The 22037-nt window shown below is 36.2% G+C and overlaps 1 pseudogene; it reads right to left on the bottom strand.

Annotated features, from left to right (window-relative positions):
- Nucleotides 1-5697: 5697 nt before the first annotated feature.
- LOC123850512 (28 kDa heat- and acid-stable phosphoprotein-like) lies at nucleotides 5698-6262 on the bottom strand (annotated as a pseudogene).
- Between the last annotated feature and the right edge of the window lie 15775 nt (nucleotides 6263-22037).

Raw genomic sequence — 22037 nt, 5'->3', positions numbered from 1 at the left:
TGAGCAATCATATGGAGAGGCCCCCATGTAGCAAGGAACTCAAGTTTCCAGTCATAGCAGATCCAGTGAACTTAAAATCAGAACCTCCACACCCAAACTCAAATGATTGCAGCCTTGACTATCATCCTGATTGCAGTTTTATGGAAGATCTAAACCAGAACCAGCCAGGTAAGTTGCTTCCAGATTCTTAATTCACAGAAATTGTACGACATTAAATATTCATGGCTATGTTTTGGCGTAAGTGGCTGTGAAGCAATAGGTAACTAATAGGAAATAATTCTACTATGTTATTTTGTAAAAGTTTAACCTGGTTATCATAGAACTGCAGATGACTTTATCCTTAGCTAGTAGTCAAGGTTCTCCAGAGCAATAGAACTATATATATATATATATAGAGAGAGAGAGAGAGAGAGAGAGAGAGAGAGAGAGAGAGAGAGAGAGACTTATTTTAAGGTATTGGCTCGCACAATTAAGGAGACTTGGTGAGTCCAAAATCTAATGGAGGAGGCCAGCAGGCTAAAGACTGGGGCAAGAGTTGCAGTTTTAATCCAAAGACAGTGGGCAGAATTTCCTCTCCCTCAGGGGAGGCCAGAGTTTTGTTCTATTCAAGGCTTCAGTTGACTGGATTCCTTTAGAGGCTCATCCACATTATGGTGGGCAATCTGCTTTATTCAAAGTCTATGAATTTAAAAGTTAGTCTCATCCAAAAACCTCCTACAGAAACATGTAGAATAATGTTTGACCAAATATCTGGGCACTGTGACCCAAGCTATTTGACACATAAAATTAACCATCACAGCTAAGGATAGCTAAAATGATTAGCTTAAATTTGAATTCATCCAGTATTAATGAGTAATTCAGTTTCCTTATATTAATATTAATAAGCACTAAGTAAGCAGATAAATGGTACAATCACACAACAAGGCAATGATTATGAAAATCAAAGAATAAGGTTGGAAACATCATGTTTTTCTTTTTTCTTTTTTTTTTAAGATTTTATTTATTTATTTGAGACAGAGAGAATGAGAGACAGAGAGCATGAGAAGGAGGAAGGTCAGAGGGAGAAGCAGACTCCCTGCTGAGCAGGGAGCCTGATGCGGGACTTGATCCCGGGACTCCAGGATCATGACCTGAGCCGAAGGCAGTCGCTTAACCAACTGAGCCACCCAGGCGCCCATGTTTTTCTTAATATTTCAGGACACAGAGCTATAAGCTCCATGGAAATAAATATATAAAATATAAAAGCAACAACTTGTGAGAAAAAAATTAAAAATTAATCCATCATTCAAATTTTTCAGAATAATTTCAGATAGTGTGATATTTAAGAAAAATATTTAGATATCTGGACTTTTCATCTGCATGTTATATAATACATAATAGGTTATCAACTTACAAATGAGTGAGTCACCCTAATATAAATAGACATTGTGATAGGCAGAATAATAGCTTCTCAAAGATGTCTAAATATTTATGCATAACCTGCAAATATGCCACTTTACATGGCAAAAGAGACGTTCCAGTTGTGACTAAATTAAGTTTTTGAGATCAGGAGATTAGTCTGAATTATCCTGGTGGGACCAAGGTAATCACAAAGGCACTTGTAAGAGGAGGCAAGAGGGTCAAAGTCAGAACAGAAGATGTGACAATAGAAGCTGAGATGGGGGGGGGGGGGGAGAAAGAGAGAGTAATTTGAAAATGTTGTATTGCTCTGATTTTGAAAATGGAGGAAGAAGGTCACAAGCCAAACAACAAGGAGTATAGCCTGCCTCTAGAAACTGAAAAAGGCAAGAAAACAGATTTTTCCCTTGAGTGTGCAGAATGGACACAGCACATTGACACCTTGATTTTAGGACTTCTGACCTCCAGAACTGTAAGATAAATGTGTGTTGTTTTATGCCACTAAATTTGTGTAATTTATTAAAGCAGCAATAGAAAAGTTATAAAGAAATAAATCCCTACTCATTTAGAAAGTAACGAGACTATAGTCATATTTAGAGAAATGACATTCAATGAATTTCAAATTGCATTTAGTAACCATGGTAGACTGTGAGACTGAATACAAGTTCCAGGAGGAAGGACAGATGTCATATATTTTGTTTACCATTGTATCTCCTGGGCATAGTACATAAATAACACATAGCAGATTTAAAAGAAATAGTTTTGAGAAGCATGCCCTAATAATAGATCTTTATGACACTCATTTCATATATCATATGTCTCTGTTTTAGTGACTCCTAAATTTATAAAGATTTATTCCCTCAGGCCAATAATATTACTTTTCATGGAACCTTAACACCAGTTTTTTTTTCAGTAAATATTTGAAATAATTTAGTGTAATGCTCATGTTTGGCTTATTGCTTCTCTATTTATCAAAGTCTAACACTGATGTCTTATAGTATTTATATTATCATTACATGATATCAATCTACTGTATCTTGGCTGATTCTATTCTTCATAGTGCTATTTAACAGAATGATGTAAACAGATGTGAGCCAATTTTAAGGAACCAAAAGATAAAAAGGACCCACAACAAACATCTGTATGCATCAGACACAGCTGGAATAGAAGTCCTAACCTCAAAATAACTTTCCAAAACAGTTTGAGGAATCAAAAGACAAAGGATAAAAGAAGTTACCAAATTATTGCTAAAAAGTAGTTACAAATCAGCCATTTTTTATAAATAATATTTTGACTTTAAATATATAACTTAGCCCCTAAGGGGAAAAACAGCATGTTTATAGAAACCTTCCCACTAGCTAATTGAAATAGCAAATGTTTACCTTGGATCAACTTATGATGGTGCCACAGTTTAACAGATTAAGATTTACAGAATGTCACTAAGGGCACACAATGGTGCAGCTGCACTGTTGTGGTGATCCAGGAAGTGTGCTTGGCTAAGCAAGCACTGCATCTGCATGCTTGATGTTAACACTCGGGTCTTTTATAACTCTAATAAAGTTGACAATTTATGCATAGACATGCCAGAATCTAGAGCCAAGCAAGACAAAATCACTGAGGTTGAGGGAATAAATTTAAACTGCCTGCCAGAAACATGTGCAGCTGTGTTAGGAACAGGAAGTAGATTCTACTGACACACCTGCTACAGATGCCTGGTTTGCAAGTATCTCTACCTCTTTCCTCCTGTAGACACATGCAGCACTTGGTTCGTTATGGCTTACCCATGACAGAGGATGAGAATCAGAGTCAAGATTGTGCCATTCGTTCAATTTATTCAAGAAGAGAAGTGGTCCCCTTGAAATTAAATTATCTTTTCCCCCAGGAAAAGTTGGATGTGTAGTGTATAATCTTTCTTTTTTTCAAGCCTACTTCAGAAAGCTGAACTTTACCTCTGGGTAGTCAGTCCAAACCTGGAGCTAATAGCCATTCTTACCTTTAAGTGTCTGCATCAGTCATTGCTAGTTCTGAAACTTCTGTCCTGTGCTACCTTGTGACAAATTAGTCTGTGTTATTGCACTGTTACGTTGTCCAAGAAAAAGCCCCAGTGTTTTAGTGTGAGAAATGCTAGAGTCCTTAATTGACGCTATCATGCTAGATCCAAGTAAGTCAGTCCAATCTCAGTAGTTACAAAATGTGATGGTGCAGGTGGAAATTTCTTTATCAGGAAAATGGCCTCTCCCTGTGACTTTATCTCTCTGTCTAAAATCAGGAAGGAGAAAAGATTGATATCGGTTAGCTTTCTCAAACTTCAATAGTTGTTGAGAGGTTGAGAGTTTGGAGCAAGAATAGGCATGTATTAAGAAACAGAACTGAATTTTGTTCAAAATAAAATTTGAGCATCATGGATTTGATCACATTTTAATTTCTAATCACATGCCCTAATATGAGGCAACTATGCCAGAGAACAATATTGGGAGTAAAACAGGAAAACAATTTCCTATATTATTAAGATCAGAGTGGATCATTTCTTTTTTTTCTTTTTTTTATTATTATGTTAATCACCATACATTACATCATCAGTTTTTGATGTAGTGTTCCATGATTCATCGTTTGAGTATAACACCCAGTGCTCCATGCAGAACGTGCCCTCTTTAATACCCATCACCAGGCCAACCCATCCTCCCACCCCCCTCCCCTCTAGAACCCTCAGTTTGTTTTTCAGAGTCCATCGTCTCTCATGGTTCGTCAGAGTGGATCATTTCTAAAGGCACTGTGTATTCAGACCTTAGCAAGGAAACCAGTCTGTTATTTTTTAAATGACCCAGGAGTTCTAATGATAAGGTGGTCTTAGAAAATAAAGAGAGGCAAGGCTTGGGGAAGGAAGCAAGAAAAACTCAGGTGTTTCCTGGGTCATGCAGTATGATTTGTGCCAAGGGCAACATGGTACAGAATCAGTAAAGGAGGTACATGAGGCTCTAATGAGGCCCAACATGTCAGCCAGTGCTTCAAATAAGCAACTTTACATAGAAAAATAAGTCTGAAAAATCGAAGGTATCCTGAGATTATATTTCTAAGGATTTCAGATACAGCTAGATGCAATGATTCCTATTATTGAAACTACTGTATCCATTCGTATTCATTCATAATAAAATTATCCTTATTTTATGTATGATGGATAAATGTATGATGTATGATATATAAAACATCAATGTTTTATTCTCTATACATGATGAAACAACCTCCTGTAGAACATTGTATTCTTCTTCTATAACCAATCACGTATTATTTTAATTAACTAAATTAACATCTCCATGACTTCTGAAAATTTGATAGGCATCAAATCAAATATACTAATACCCTAAATAGCCTGATGTTATATAAAATATTCAGTGGAACATATAAGTCATCCAAGGAACTAGCTGTTGCATTCTAGTGAAGAGCTGCCAGTCTAGCTAGAATGCAATATAGAAGGTCCCTCTGTTGATATCACTAATGTCTTCATGCTCTTTGTTTTTAGTCACTTCTATTCTGGTTGCTTGCTTTTAAAATTTAATAAATGTAGTTATTTGTCCAGGGAATAAAACATTTTAGACAATTCAAGGATTTATATTAAAGATGAAAAAATGTGGCTAAAGGATAATAAATATTAAAACTAATTTATAATGGTTTATTATTTATTTATTTATTTATTTATTTTTCAAAGATTACGATAATGTCAAGTTTAATCTGCCAAATATACAAGTTGGACTTGTAGAGTGTGTTTTTCCTGGGCGCTGCACAGTAAAACAGGTTTCTTGAAATGTTCAGTGGGGAGGGTTAAGAATGGGCCCTAGCGCTGGCCAGAAAGAGACCTGGGGGCATGGGCTTCCAGACGACAGCCCCTCTGAGTGAACACCCAGGCAACACAGACCGGGCTGTTTGTTGTAAACTTGTCAGCAGCTAACCCCACACACACAATCAGCCCCTACCGTGCAACCTACGGGACACATCTTCTTACCCCACCTTCAAGGCACCCCCAACAAGAGTTCTGAATTCTAAAAACAGCAGAAACATTCGAATGGTTACATATGAGATGCTGTCCCGCATCTCTCTGTCTCAAAGATAGCAGCCCCCCCTTCCCTCCAGCCCTCCCCACCATCCGCCCAAACGATTTCTGTGCCACGATGAAGAGGAGGCCCCAGGCTGCGGGGGCTCCTTGCCGTGAGGGGCTGCTGCGGCCGCGCCAGGACCGGGCAGGGAGACGCGGCAGAGGGGCTGGCGGCGCGGCCGGATCCCTGGTGCCTCCTCCCGCAGGCCGTGCTACTTATTCAGGGACAGCGACTGCATCCGTTTTCCCGACAAAGTCGCATCATCTTTACTTTGCTCTCTTCTTTCTTCCTGGCAGCCTCTTCCCGCTGGTTCCGGGTGATCGCCAGCCGGGCAAGCTCAGCTTTGGCTTGCTCTATCTTCCCAGCTAAATGCATTTTCATGTAACGCTCTTTTGCTTTCTGCTTCTCTCGATTTCTTCTCGTTCTCTCCTTGAAAGCTCCTCGGGCCCATCCGGGTACAGTCGTGTAACCTTTTTGGTTGTCTGTGCCACCCGGTTAGGGTTCTCGATGTCGAGCCCCTCCATGCCTTTGCGCTTTTGCTTGTAATCGTCTTCTTCATCTTCACTCTCGTCTGAGTCTAGGGATTTCTTCTCCTTTTTGGGGTCACCTGCAGCCCCCTCTCCACCTTCTTCTCCTTGTTCCTCTTCTTCCCTGGCCTTGTGCTTCTCAGCCTGGAGCTATGCGTCGATCTCCTTAGGGCTTGTGTACTGCCTTGCCCGGCCTTTGTGGCCTCCTTTTCTCCCTCCTTTAGGCATCGCGGCTCCAGCAGCTGCGGCGGCGGCCACAATGGTTTATTAATACCACATTGTGGAGAGCTTCAACGTCTTAGTGTTAATTTCCAGGTTTCAATGTAAAGTAAAATGTATACTCTGGTTTGATCCCTCTGAACATGCATTGCATATTTATAGTTTTTTTTCTGTTTTGGAGAGAACAATCAAGCTAGAAAAATATGATTTTGAATTGGTTTGACTTTCACAAAAATTTTAAAAAATAATTTTCTGTGTAACTTATTCGAATTTGAATTTTACATGCTTGTAATACAGTCCAGTAATTAGGTAGATATAAAAATTATGTAAGACTTTTTTTTGTAACTTTTATTTTTATTTATTTTTATTTTTTTTTTAAAGATTTTATTTATTTGACAGAGAGAGAGACAGCGAGAGAGGGAACACAAGCAGGGGGAGTGGGAGAGGGAGAAGCAGGCTTCCCGCGGTGCAGGGAGCCCGATGCGGGTCTCCATCCCAGGACCCTGGGATCATGACCTGAGCCGAAGGCAGACGCTTAACGACTGAGCCACCCAGGCGCCCCTTTTTTGTAACTTTTTTTTATCAACAAGTATTAAATGAACTTGTCTTTCATTATGGCAATCAAGAAAACTTTCATTTCTATATATTTTAATTTATATCAGGCACTGTATGTTAACTAGTTTCTTGCTTTTATTCCATATTGCCCCATAAGTGCATCTTTTAACAAAAAAAAAAATAGAAATTAGTTATTATAAAACCAAACACAGATATATGAGAATAAAGAAAGGAGATAGAAAAAGGAAATCAATATACACAAAATGTTTTACTAAATTTTAAGTGCAGTAAATATTAAAAATTTTAAAAGAATTTACAAAATTACATTATTAGATAACTACAAAAATATATTTTAAAATATATGTAAATTAAAACATTAATTATCATTTAAAATATCTTTTAATTTAGGAGCACCTGAGTGGCTTAGTCAGTTAAGTGTCCTGCTCTTGATTTTGGCTCAGATCATGATCTCAGGGTCTTGAGATAGAGCCCCATGTCAGGCTCTGTGCTCATCAGGGAGTCTGTTTTTCTCCCTCTCCCTCTCCCACTGCCCCTCCCCCTACTCTCTCTCTCTCTCTAAAATGAACAAATCCCTTTAAAATATATATATATCTTTTAACTTAAGACTCACTAAATAAAAATGGGCAAAACGAAAATTTATAAAAGAAAACATAAGAGAATAACTAGGTGACCATGGGTTGGGCAATGAGGTTTTTTTGTTTTTTGTTTTTCCCTTTATTTTCTCTGAGGCAAAATTCAAATGACATAAAATTAACCATTTTATAGTGTACAGCTCTAGTACCTTCACAATGTTGTGCAACCTTCATCTCTATCTAGTTCCAAAATATTTTCATCACCCCAAAGGAAATCCTGTACACATTAAGCTGTCCCTCTCTATTCACCTGTAATCACTAATTTGCTTTCTGTTTCTACTGATTTACCTATCCAGGATATTTTATATAAATGGAATTATACAATATGTGACCTTTTGTGTTTGGCTTCTTTCACCCACCATGATGTTTTCTTGAATCATCCATATTGCAGCATGTATTAGTACTTCATTTTTTTTTTTTAGTACTGAGTAATATTCCATTGTGTGGATATACCAAATTTCATTTATCCATTCATCTGTTGATAGAGATTGTAAATAGTGTTACCATGAACATTTACATATAAGTATTTGTTTGAGTACCTCTTTTCAATTCTTTTGAGTTTATACTTATAAGTGAAATTGGTAGGTCGTATGAAATTCTCACTTTTTGAGAAGTGGACAAAGTGTTTCCACAGTGGCTGTACCATTTACATCTGCCATTTCCCATTTTTTCCCTAATATTATTGTTATAGTCACTTAGTGCATGTGAAATGTTATCTCACTGTGTGGCAGTAAGTTTTTTGATAAAAGACAAAAAGCATGATCCGTGAAGGAAAAAATTGTTAAGCTGGGCTTCATTAAAATAGTAACTTCTCTGAAAAAGACAGTTAAGAAAACGGCAATATAAGCTATCAACTGAGAAAAGGATATTTGCCAAACACATATCAGATATAGGACTGGTATCCAAAATATGCAAAGAACTCTTAAAACTAAACAATAAGAAAATAGACAATTTAATTTAAAAATTGGGCAAGATCTAAACAGACACCTCACCAAAGAAGGTATACAGATGGCAAATACACATATGACAAATGAAGCTCAACATCATTTATAATTAGGGAACTTCATATTATACACCAATGAGGTACCATCACACACCTATTGGGATAGTAAAAATCTAAAAAACTCTGATGATACCAATTGCTGGTGAGGATGTAGAACAAGACAAACTCTCATTCATTGCTCTTGGAATGCAAAATGTATGGCCACAAACAGTCTTTCTGTATGATCCAGCAATCATACTTTCAGATATTTGAACTGACCTAAAATGTCCACTCAAAACCCTGCAACTTGTAACTGCTTTATTTATGAGTCAAAACCTGGGAGGAAGCCAAAAAAATCAAAATCAAAATCAAAAAACTGGGAGGAACCCAGCTATCAATAGGTGGATGGATAAACTGTGGTATAACCATACAATGGATAATTTTTCAGCAGCAAGGAGAAATCAGCTTTCAATGCACAAAATGACATGGAACCTAAACTGCATATTGTTAAGTGAAAGAAGTCAATATGTAAAAGGGTACATACTGTATGTTTACAAATATATGACATTCCAGAAAAGGCAAAGCTATAGAGTAAAAAGGATCTGTAGTGCTAGGAGTTCAAAGGAAGGGCATGAGAGTTGGCTACATCAAGCACAATGGATTTCTTAGTGTGGTGAAGCTGTTCTGTATGACATTGTAATGGTGGATACAAGACAGTATCCATTTGTCAAAATTCACAGAAGTTACAGCACAAAGTGAACTTTAACAAATGCAATTGAAAAACATATTTAGGAAGTTGGGTAAATCCCAGGAAAAATTCAGAGTGTGGTGTAACAGTGTAACTTTGTTACAAAGATAGGAAACAACTTCCTGGAAGGGAGTAGGGAGAAAGGGGGCTGACCTATAACTGGAAATGAGTGGGATCTGTAAGACTAGAGGTAAAAGAAATTGCACACAAGCATTGTCCTCTAATTGATGAAGTTGTTTCACAGTTGGGGGATAGATTCTAGCTATTCCATTTTTTTCCCAAGGCAGAAACTCACAAAAATAAAACTGACCATAAAAATATCTACTGTAAATTGACCTTGTTTTTTTTTTTTTTTCTTATTTTGGGAAAATGCATTTTAATGATTTCAATTTCCAGAGTGAAAAAATTTTTATACTATTCTGGCCATAACATGTAAATCTGAGTCTGTACAAAATAGGTTCAATTGGGTTTACTTCAGCATCTGAAGACAGAAATAACTGATATTTTGAAGTTATAGTGTTGCTTGTATTGTACTTATTTCCTTAAATAAATTCTGGTTTTATAAAGCTTATTCCCATGGAAATTGAATAAATAAAAGCATATTTTTCAAAATAAATAATGTTCATTCCAACAAATACTGTTGATTTCCATTTACAATTGGTCCTTCTCTATTCTTTCTATTTATTTATTTTTTTTATTATGTTATGTTAATCACCATACATTACATCATTAGTTTTTGATGTAGTGTTCCATGATTCATTGTTTGCATATAACACCCAGTGTTCCATGCAGAATGTGCCCTCTTTAATACCCATCACCAGGCTAACCCATCCCCCCACCCCCCCTCCCCTCTAGAACCCTCAGTTTGTTTCTCAGAGTCCATAGTCTCTCATGGTTCGTCTTCCTCTCTGATTCCCCCCCTTCTATTCTTTCAATCTGTCTTCATATTTTCAAAGTTTAGTTTTTATTAATGTGTCCTGCACCAACACATCAATAAATTAGGAAGAAAATCATTCTTCTTGTGTATATAATATATTTAGTGGCAAGAAAAGGTTGCAATAAACAGGATGATATTATAAAATAATGTGGCTACAACTTGTGCTCAACACAGAATTTAATAAGTTGTAAGTACATGAAAGTGGAGATAATTAACCTCTAATTCAGTAAACAAATACAAAAAAATCCACTGTTTTAGAGAGATTGGCTATAGAATGATTTTTTTCTTTTCAATTCCAATCTACCTTGACAGACTGTGTAATACACACACACACACACACACAAACACTTTTAGTGATAAATAGTGTAATAGTGTCAAACCAAAAAAGGGGAAGTTATTCTATAAGGAATTGAAGTTAGTTAAAATTTATTTGTCTATCTCCTCTAAGACATAAAAGTAAGAGACTTACTCAAATCTCAACATTTTAAGGTTTAAAGTAATAAAAACATGAATATGTCAGAATAAATGGTTGATGCTTTAAATCTGTTGAGAGAATAATTTCATTTTTCTGAAGATGCAGAAGCAAGATAGATTAAGTAGCTTGAATGTACCTACAGGATTAATGTAGTTCATATTTTGATACAGACAAACCCTAATAGAGCAATGGAATATGAAGTAAGTTTGTAGTGTAATTCACCACATACTCATTTTGTGTACTTAATGCCTAATACGCAACATCTCTACCTCTGTGTTGCTTTCATCCCAAGACTAAGTGTTAATATTCTATGCTTGTCTCTATAGTCTGACTTTCTGCCATATTGTAGAATAGACATTTTGGTTTGTGCACAGCCTCCTGTGGAAATGTTTTACCAGTTCTTTGAGTCTTCTCCGTGCTCTCTGGAGTGCTAGGATAAATGCTGTGATGGGTCAGTGAACCATGGCTGTCACCTGAGAGCATGGCAGTGAAAATGTCCATTTTTGATAGAGAAAATAAATAGAATTACATTAAAATCAAAACCAGCAAATAGTTTAACAAACTTACCAGATCTAAACTGAATTTACTCACATTTTTTGTAAACTCTTTTTAGTTTCCACTGTTTTCTTCCGCTCTCTTCCTCTTTCATTGTACCTTCTATAAGGTAAGAAATACTGCTCTCACTGCATAGCTTTGATATCCCTCCAGAGATGGATTTGTAAGTAAAAAGGTACTCACAGAAAGCAATATATCAAATATCTACTTGTTTTTATTTTAAACTGGTGATCATTTTCACAACTAGTATATGCTGACATAACATCAAAATTTCAAAGAGATTATAGACCTTTTTTCTAAGGACCTTAATGATATTGGCAGTTAATTTCTGCCATGTGAAAGGTATAGCTAAAAATATTTTTCCTAGAGCTTTGGCAAAGTTTAGATGTTTTTCATGCAAAAGACTCTATTATATTTTCATGTAGAAATTATCAAATTTCATAAGCAAAATAATAAAAAATAGTCACTGGAAAAAAGATGGATATAAGGGAAGACAGAATTTAGGATAATCTCTAGTTTAAATAAAAAATAAATTTAATGACGTGTTTAAAATGTCTATTTTTTTAATTTCACCAATGTTGCAAAGTGAAAACACCACCAAAACATGCATGTATTCCTAAACTTCTCGACACATTCCACATAATTGATAATTCATATCTTTGAAGAATTAAGGAGAAAAATGAGTTTTCTGTCCAGTTTCCATTCCAAAAGTTTTGTTTAATGTGAAAGACTTCACTTTTACATTATAGATACCCTGAAGATGTCATGCCATTACTCATCAGCATTTTTGTGTGATCACATTAATGGATTGTTTATTTGTTTTATGGTGAGATCCAGGCAGCGAAATTGATTGAAAATGATTCACATAGAGGAAGTAGGTCAAGATGGGAAAGCCTGAACTTAGAAGGAGACTGTTCTGGGTCACTAAAGTCATTTGTGGGTTTGTGGTACATAGGTTAAGGACACTGGCTGCCTAGAGGTTAAGGAAGCAAGGATGTCAGAAAGTAGAAGAGCTGAAAGAGGTAGGGCAAACATCAAAAATGCATTTTGTTTCTTTTGCAAATACAACTGAATCAATTAGAGCCATTCTCCAGGTTTATCATGTATCCATATCAATAAAATAAAAACAAAAATGTAATAAAAATTGAGCCTATGCACTGTATTTATGTATATACTTAATAAATATCTGAATATAATAATTTACTCATGTCATTTGTATCCTAAAACATCTGCAAAAACAAAAATTTTAAAGGATGAATAAATTAAGATATATATATCTTAATATTTTCTTTCCACTCCCCAGTGTATCTTTTTGCTCATACCTTGGTGAATAATTTGGAATCCACTGGCTTAGAAGATGGTGAAGGAGCCAGACAGACAAGAGTTTAAAATCCTATCTTTGACTATTTCTAGTAATATATTATTTTACAAGATACATATAACCTCTTTAAATTTTAGTTTAAAAATATTTTATAAAGTGGGGATAATAATAGGACCTATATTATAGAATAATTGAAGGATTGAGAGGTCCCATGCCAACTGCTCAGCACATGCTTTGCTCAGGGTAAATACTCAGTGAAGACTACCTATTACTGGTGTAGGTCAGCAAGAGTACTGTGTGCCTCTGGAACAACGCTGGAATATTGGTTACAGCTGTGAATGTGCATAAAAGAATACAGTTGCAGAAACAGAATTGACCTTCTCCTTTTCAAGTAAGACAGACACACCACTGCTCCCACTACACCACACAGCTACTGAGATTCTAACAGAAGAAAGCAAAAAAAGCAAATGTCATCAGATTTCCCGTTCTGTTTGTCTAACTCACAATTACTAGAGATGAGACCCGTGTAATTTATTTGCCTTGTTTTACTGCTTGATATTATGTTATTTCCTTTTCTGTTAATTTATTGTTGCTACTGGTCCCTTTGGGACCCTCAGGATATACTACTCTAAAATGAAATATTTTTCATCCCTATTAAAGCATTTTAATGAATTCATATCCTAAAAGGGCTTGATGATGACCAGCAGTACTATCCTATACAATGAAAAAGAGAAGTTCTTAGAGAACATAATGCTGTAACAAAGAAACAGCAGAAATGATACCATAGGTCACATATTTTAAAGGAGATGATCATAACATGGGGAAATATGACAAATATTAATTAATGCTCATTACACAGACAATTATTTTATCTCCTGCTTTTACATACAGGATCAAATAAGCCTATCTTAAAAAAAAATGTTCTTTTATTTTGTCTTAAGGGAGGATGCTGCACTTTCAGCATCTCCGGAGTCTGTTTTTAATTAACACAAAATATTATGTTTGCTGAATTTGCATTATGAACACAAACTTGTATTCCATTTACTCTAATGTAGAACTCCTCAAAAAAGTAAAGGTTTTACAGAGGGCTTATATTGCTTTCTAGTGCTACCCCAAATAAATTATAGATCTTAGTAACTGTCAGGATTTTGTCCAATTGTGGCCAAGACTTAGAGGTCACTGCTCACAGGGGAAAGTACAGACAATCAGGATAGAGTCACTTCTGGTTTTCCCAAGGAGGGATATTTTTTCTCTTAAGACACTTTTAATCTGTCAGCACTCCTTTATTCACTTCTCTAGTTGGTACATTTGGGGAGAAACCCAGGCATCCTGAATTTGGCTCCATGTTGTTCTCCTTTTCAGTCTAATTTCCTGCGGCAGCCATCATCCCCATCTGGTCTTGCCTAATTCTGAGGTTCCATGTTAGGAAGTTATTTGATCTCTTAACCTAAACCCAAATTCCCCAATGCCTACCCACATGAAAGCTGGGATTCTGACTTCTCTCTTATTTTCTAAATTATTCAGAAATTAAGAAGGAAATGTGATCTATTAACAGCTTCCCTGGAAACTATAAAAACTGTCCAGATATAGTGAGATTGATATTGCATTAGAGGGAAGATGTTGCAACAGAGGGATGAGCAGAACACCAGGTTGCAGACTCAAGCCAGTAGAAGTCCACATGACCACCTGCATCAAGACAGTCAAAGTAGACAAGAATCCAATCACATCACATACTGTACAGCTCTTGCACAGATTTTTTTTATTCCTTGAAGAACTGATTAGTCAAGCTTAGGATTGAGCACAAGAAATGGGACCAAGGAACAAAAGAGAAGCAAGATACAGAATGATAATGGACAGTGGGAACTTGATCACAAGAAGCTTATAGCACTTATTACTGGCATAAAGGAATTAGTGTAATATGTTGGAGTGGATCAGCAGAAAGCTTGAGGGTGACACCATTAGCACAATGGGCCACTTCAATGATAATCATCAGTACCCCCACCAACACTAGTATTTATTGAATAGTTGATATATGTCAAGCAGTAGGTTAAGAATTTTAAGGCATTAATACATTCATTTCCCATAACCACCCAAGATATAGGTACTTAATTCTTAGCCATTACTGATCAAAGGTTTCTTAAATTATCTTCAATTCAGAGCAGAGCTAGCCGAGAATCTAGAATGGTGTTGAATTGTAGGAGGTAAGGGACCACAATTTTAAAGGTTAAAGTATTACAATGGCAAGTCATTATAGTTAGAGGCCTTCGTGCACTCTGTAGAGGCCTTTGCAAATCACAGAACTACACATCTTAAAGTGAGGAGAGACCCCGTGTGATCTTCTGACTTACTCTGTGATCTCCAGACATTATCTCCATTGTGCAGAGAAAGAATCTGAGGCACAGAGAGGTTAAGTGACTCGTTGAAGATCATACAGTTATAATGATAGAAAACTGTAAAATCACTCTTTATTAAGTCTTGGAAACCCATTGATAATCTTTTGAGTAAAAGCTATTTGAAAAGCCAAATTAATCTTTCCTAGAATGCCCACTAACCATGGGCTCTCCCTTTTCCCCACCAGAGTTCATACAGTTGGGACTTGCTGCTTAAAATAACTACCCCCTACCTTCTAATCTACACCCACCCTCTTCAGCCCGGTGATTGCTGGGTTCCATTTACAGTCCAGGTTACCCAGCTTTCCTCTGGAAGCCTCTCTGTGAGCTGAAATCTCCATCCACACAGTTTTACTGCTCATAAAGACAAGTAGCAAGGAGAGCACAAAAGAAGCCAATTTATCCATTTTTCTGTATCTGGAATACATGTGGAGTCAAAATTAGTGGTTTGCCTCAGCTCTCCCTGCTAGGATAATTTGAGGTGATATTGCAACTAAACGTTTTATTTAAACCATGCCAGTCACACTGTGCATTTTAAAGACCACATTACAGAGTGCATTACCTTTCTAACATATCTGAGCGTATGAGTAAATTTCAAAGCAGAGTAGCTTCCATGAATAGGAAATTATCTCACCCTTAATTTCATATTGCTATTCAAAGGCAGAGAGAGAGAGCCTTGTTTGTCTTACCTTATTTCTACTTTGATACAATTTTCACTATGGTGAAGTTGTTCAAATGCTTTGATTTGTTTCAAAAATTGTTTTGTTTTGTCCTCTCTCTCTTGTACTTATGTATAAGCATACTAATACACTTCTCTGAATCCCTAAAATATATAACCATGGACTGTTTCTAATTCTCTCTTTTTCTCTTAAAATTAAATATGTTATAGTTGTGGGTGTCTCCTTCTTTAGAAAGGTCTAGATTTTCTCCTGCACATGAGTATGTGTGTGTGTTTTCCATTTCCTTGGCAAAATTACCAACCCAAGTCCAAATCTCGCTCCTTATCTGAATTATTATAACTAGTTTATTGGCTCTTCTTACTATAACTCTGCCTTCTCCTGTTCCAATTATCCAAAGTAAAAATGCCAGAATTATCAAGCACTGAATACATATATAGTAATGGTTGATATTTTTACCCTTGTAATTCCCTACTTTTAAGAATCTGTTTTCTGTAATTCATTGCATCGTATTCAAATCCATTAACCTCATAATTGATAATGGGGGCTTCTCAAACCACTATAGACCATGTGGTGTTGACTGGCTAAATGGCCAAAGTTTTTTTATGGGGGTGTTTGTGTGTATTTTTTCCCTTTCCTCCCTTCCTCCCTTTTTCTTCCTTCCTCCCTTTTTCTTCCTTCCTTCCTTCCTTTCTTTCTTTCTTTTTTTCTTCTTTCTTTTTCTTTCTTTCCTGCTCCTAGTTAATTCTTTTTTTTTTTTTTAAGATTTTATTTATTTATTTGACAGAGAGAGAGACAGCAAGAGAGGGAACACAAGCAGGGGGAGCGGGAGAGGGAGAAGCAGGCTTCCCGCCGAGCAGGGAGCCCGATGTGGGACTCGATCCAGGACCCTGGGATCATGACCTGAGCCGAAGGCAGACGCTTAACGACTGAGCCACCCAGGCGCCCCAACTCCTAGTTAATTCTAACCCTTAGCCTTCAGTTGTGCCTATCCCTCCTGATTTAGAAAATTTCCCCACCATGGCAGACAATACTACTCTCTCTAATATCCAGTTCCTCTCTTTTCCTGACACACAAATAGTGGTACTTTTCTGCTTCTTAAAGTTAAATGGGATTATGTGACTAGTCCTGGACATAAATGTACACCAAATTTTGGACAGCGGGTACTACATGCTACAGCTTTATTGTTCCCATTGCATGATGATCATGGGAACACATAAGATGAACCTTTCATCAGTCTGAAACAGTGAGTTCTCAGCAAGTACATATTAGGCAGATAGCATAAGCTAGAAATAAAGCTCTGGTATTTTAAGCCACTAAAATGTGATCATTATTTTTAATTGCAGCATATAGATGTTGCTTAATAATTAAAATGAGTCACAAAACTCAAAATTAGGAAGTGTTTCTTTGTTACTTACTAATCCCTCCTTTTTCCTTCATATTTATCTTGTTCTTCATAATTTTGTATCCATTCATTGGTTCAGTTAATCCTTCAATGAATGTTTATTGTGTGCCTACTTCGCCTGCTTATTCTGCTATTCACAAAGAAAGGCATATTAACAGAAAATTGTTCAGTCAATATTCAAAACATGCTATTGACTGTGGGAAATAATTAAATAAATTTCAAATAAGTTTAAGAATTTATATGTTTATTCCAAGTTTATGTCTCTCTTATGTGCATATTTTATATGGAATCATGCTCTGCTTTATTTCTCCTGTCTTTTCCATTTCCAGGAAGATTAACACTAAAAAAGGAAGTTTGGTATTTTTCTTTCCAAATACTAGATATGTATAGTTTTTGCAAACTTTTATAGGAATTAAAGAATTTATTTTAATCTACTCAAAAATTTTTGTTATACAGCTTTTTAAAAGTTATAAATATCAGAGCACCTGGGTATCTCAGTCAGTTAAGCATCTAACTGTTGATTTTGACTCAGGTCATGATTTCAGGGTTGTGAGATTGAGCCCCACATCTGGCTCCATGCTGGGCATGGAGCCTGCTTAAGATTCTCTCTCTCCCTCTGCCCCTCCCACCCTCTCTCCCCAAATAAATAAATAAATAAATAAATAAACAAACAAACATACAAATATCAATGAGATATTCTGTTGTAATAACAAGATAATAACAAATCAATATAATGGAAGTGGCAAATAATGGAGAATCATCAGTTGTTTTCTAACTAAGCTTAACCATGCTGATACAATGCTAACCATTGGAGCAAATTAATGTTAACATGAAAATCAAGAAATATTTGACTAAGCCTGAAAACCTGTATTTAAATAATATATATTTGTTTAAGATTACTAATTAGGGTCAGTAGGAAGGATATCACCAGCAAAACAAATGTTTTCTAGTTGTACCCAGTTCTGAGGTATGTCTTATTATAATGTTATAATAATAGACAACATGGAGTTTTAATTCCAAAAGATTTCATGAAAAACTTGAAATCTGAGTTAATTTCTAAGTATAGATATACTCCTAAATATGTTACATATTTTATCAATGATAGTTTGGTACATCTGTCCGGGATGTTAAAATTCATTCAACTTAATAATTTCGGTTAAAAATATTTAATGCCAATGAGAAGGTTGGATTTAAGATACATTTGGTGTGCTTTGGTCTTGGTCTAAATTTTTGGTCATTTTCTACAATAACAAATGTATTTATTTTAGTGCTTCCATTGTTTTCTATAAAGGATATTCCAACCTACCTAGATAGCCAATATATAGAAGCAAACATAAGCATATATGATCTGGTATTAGAGGGTAAGTTCTGCTTAAGATTATAAAAGCTGTGGGGCGCCTAGGTGGCTCAGATGGTTAAGCGTCTGCCTTCAGCTCAGGTCATGATCCCAGGGTCCTGGGATCGAGCCCCACATCGGGCTCCTGGCTCAGCGAGGAGCCTGCTTCTCCCTCTGCCTCTGCCTCTCTCCCTGCTCATGCTTTCTCTCTCTCTCTCTGTATCTCTGTGTCTCAAATGAATAAGTAAAATCTTTAAAAAAAAAAAGATTATAAAAGCTGAATACAATTTTTAAAAGATTTCTCTTTGACAAGCTAAATGTAAATTTGCACTTAATTGGTGCCTTGAATAAAAAACTAGTATGCAGTGACACTGGCACTATGAATCTGTCAGCATTTTTCTCTTTAACCCTATTTTTTAAAAATGACACATTATACTTTTACTTCAAAAAATAATATTTAAATCACTCTGGATAAATTTAAACTGACCTGGGACGCCTTAGTCGGTTAAGCGTCTGCCTTCGGCTCAGGTCATGATCCCAGGGTCCTGGGATCGAGTCCCACATCGGGCTCCCTGCTCCTTGGGAGCCTGCTTCTCCCTCTGCCTCTCTCCCTCTCTGTCTCTCATGAATAAATAAATAAAATATTTAAAAAAAATTTAAACTGACCTAAAATATCCTTGGTGATTTCATTGTACCAAACAAGGCAGGAAGATGATATTCTCTCTTGGGAAGAACACAGGTCAAAGAGTTCAAAGATAAGCTTCAATAACTTCAAATATCAGAGCATTATCTAATTGTGTCAGGCACACAAATACACATAGGTCTTGAAAGATGTACACACAAGCACACACAGCCTACCACTCCAACTGAACTTATACACACATATGAACATGTACAGTGAAGGTCACACAGAGGACAGAAGGCAACAGAGGAAATCTAGATCCAGAGTTTTAGGACTCAAGTACAGGCTATCAAAATCTAGAGACAGATACTGACAAACTACTTAACAATTCTTTCTAAAGATTTTTTACTTTTAAGTAATCTCTACACCCAACGTGGGGCTCAAACTTACAACCCCAAGACCAAGAGTTGCATGCTCCACTGACTGAGCTAGCCAGGCACCCCTGCTCATACTATTTTCTAAGCTGTGATTTATTAATCTACAAAATAAGGAATCGAACTAGAAGATTTGTTGGTTCCTTTCAAACCAGATACTCTCTGATGACCCAACTATTTTCAACTTTTACTTTTTAAATGTCTGGATACCTCCAATAATAAGCAAAATGAAATACATCAATATGTCAATTCTTAAAATTAATGGTTGTCTTCCACTTGCAAAGAGAATGGAGTAGTTTTGTTGTATATGATTGCTCCTGTCAAGAAAAACTAGATAAAATAGTAAAAGGTACATAAAATAGAAACAAATATATATGTATTTAAATAAATTTGAGCAGTTCTAAGTGAAAAACATTTGAGGGTTAAAATTTTGAGAGAGAGAACTGCAGGTGATAAATTTACAATCTGAAACCATATTTTTTCATGTAGGCTTTAATTTAATTTAATTTAATTTAATTTTGCATATATGTTAGTATGTAGGCTTTCAATGAAAATCTTGACTTTGCCTGGGCAGAGGACCACTGCTAGGGGACACAGAAACTCCCAGAACTTCTGTTGGTCTTATAGACTAGAGCAGAGTTGGTATTTTCTTTTTCTGCTAAAAGCCAGAGAGTAAATATTTTCAACTTTGCTATTATACAGTCTCTGTGGTAAATATTCTATTTTTCCATGTAGCCCATGTAGCCCTAGATAGTGAATGAGTGAATGGGTGTGGCTGTGTTCCAATAATATATTATGGACATTGACATTTTAATCTTATACATTTTACATTTCATAAAATGTTCTTTTGATAGCCCCTAGGCTACAGAAATAGTCAGTAGGCTGGAGTAGGCCCATAGGCTACTTTGCTGACTTCTGGGCTACATGGACAACTTTGGACACTTGAATGGCTTCAAACGTACTATCAATTTCCCCTTCAAGACACTAGCCAAATCTGAATCTGGGTGGAGCGGGAGGCACAGTTTTAGCTGAAACATTTTGAAAAGCAGAGAAGAGTTTTCCCAAGTGTCCCGGTGGTGATGAGATAGAGTTTCGATATGCTAGGGAAGTAGTCCTGGTGAATGCACTAAATTCTAAATTGAAAACTTTGGAGGGGGAGATGAGCCATGAGAGACTATGATCTCTGAGAAACAAACTGAAGGTTCTAGAGGGGAGAGGGGTGGGGGGATGGGTTAGCCTGGTGATGGGTGTTAAAGAGGGCACATATTGAATGGAGCACTGGGTGTTATACGCAAACAATGAATCATGGAACACTGCATCAAAAACTAACGATGTAATGTATGGTGATTAACATAATAAAAAAATATGTCAAAAAAATCTTAAAAAAAAAAAAGAAAGAAAACTTTGGAATCTGTGTCCTGAGGACTGGAGTGAGAGCCTTCCTCCAACTGAAACTCTGTCTCCACTAGACTCCATGCAAGTTAGGATTAAATTGATTTGCTTGACCTTCTGTTTACCTAGAAAAGGAAAGACTGGGCCTTCTCTGGTGGAAGTCTGCATAATATCGAGCCTCTACATTATTATGCAACATGGCTAGAAAAGAAAAACAAAGCAAAACGAAACAAAACAAAACCAGAAATACCAAGAGTGATGAAATCAAGAAGAAAATCCTGAGAATTATCACATGATACCTACAGATCCACCCACAGATGAGGAGTTAAGGGACTTAACTGATAGGAACATTGAAATAATTATCATTAAAATATTAAAGTAAAGAGATGAAAAATTGGAGAATTGCATGAGGAAAAAACGAAATGAATCTTCTTGGCTAGATTCTGGTATAGGGTATGCAGATCTCAAAAATACTATACACACACATACACACACACACAGTCTGGACTACTGTTGTAAGTTTGGCTTGATTTCTTTCTTGAATATTTGAAATAATTTTGTGGTCAAGCAATCTTCTTTCTGAAGAGTCTTTTAATAATAGAATGTATGTGTGGTTCTTTTAAATAGATGTAGGACTATTAATATTTCTTATTGTGTCACTCTTGAAATCTACTTCTCAAGGACTTTTTCTTCTCAAAAATTGTCAAATGTATTGATATAAAGTATTAAAGTATATTTTTATTTCCATATTCATGTGTGAAGAGTCTGAGGTAATATTACATTGTATCTGATATTAATAACTTGTAAATTTTTTTCCTTGATTAGTCTTGCTAGCATTTTATTAAGATCATTCATATTTTCTTTTTTTTTTAAAGATTTTATTTATTTATTTGACAGAGAGAGAGATAGCGAGAGCAGGAACACAAGCAGGGGGAGTGGGAGAGCAAGAAGCAGGCTTCCTGCCGAGCAAGGAGCCCGATGTGGGACTCGATCCCAGTACCCTGGGATCATGACCTGAGCCGGAGGCAGACGCTTAATGACTGAGCCACCCAGGCGCCCGTAAGATCATTCATATTTTCAAATAACCACCTCTTCTAATATGCTCTTCCATGCATTTTTTCTCTTTAAGTTTTCGTATCTTTGTTATTTTCTTCTATTTCTTTTCTTTCATTTGCTATATATTTCTTAGCATAATACTCTCTAGTTCCATCCATGTCATTGCAAATGGCAACATTTCATTCTTTTTATTGCTGAGTAATAGTCCATTATGAAACTGATGGTTACCAGAGGGGAGGTGGATAGGGGGATGGGTGAAATAGATGA

Source organism: Mirounga angustirostris, unplaced genomic scaffold (genome assembly GCF_029215605.1).
Source record: "Mirounga angustirostris isolate CCGP_5_RB_7025 unplaced genomic scaffold, mMirAng1.0.hap1 SCAF_10, whole genome shotgun sequence".
Lineage (NCBI taxonomy): Eukaryota > Metazoa > Chordata > Mammalia > Carnivora > Phocidae > Mirounga > Mirounga angustirostris.
This window is presented reverse-complemented; position numbering and strand designations above follow the sequence as displayed.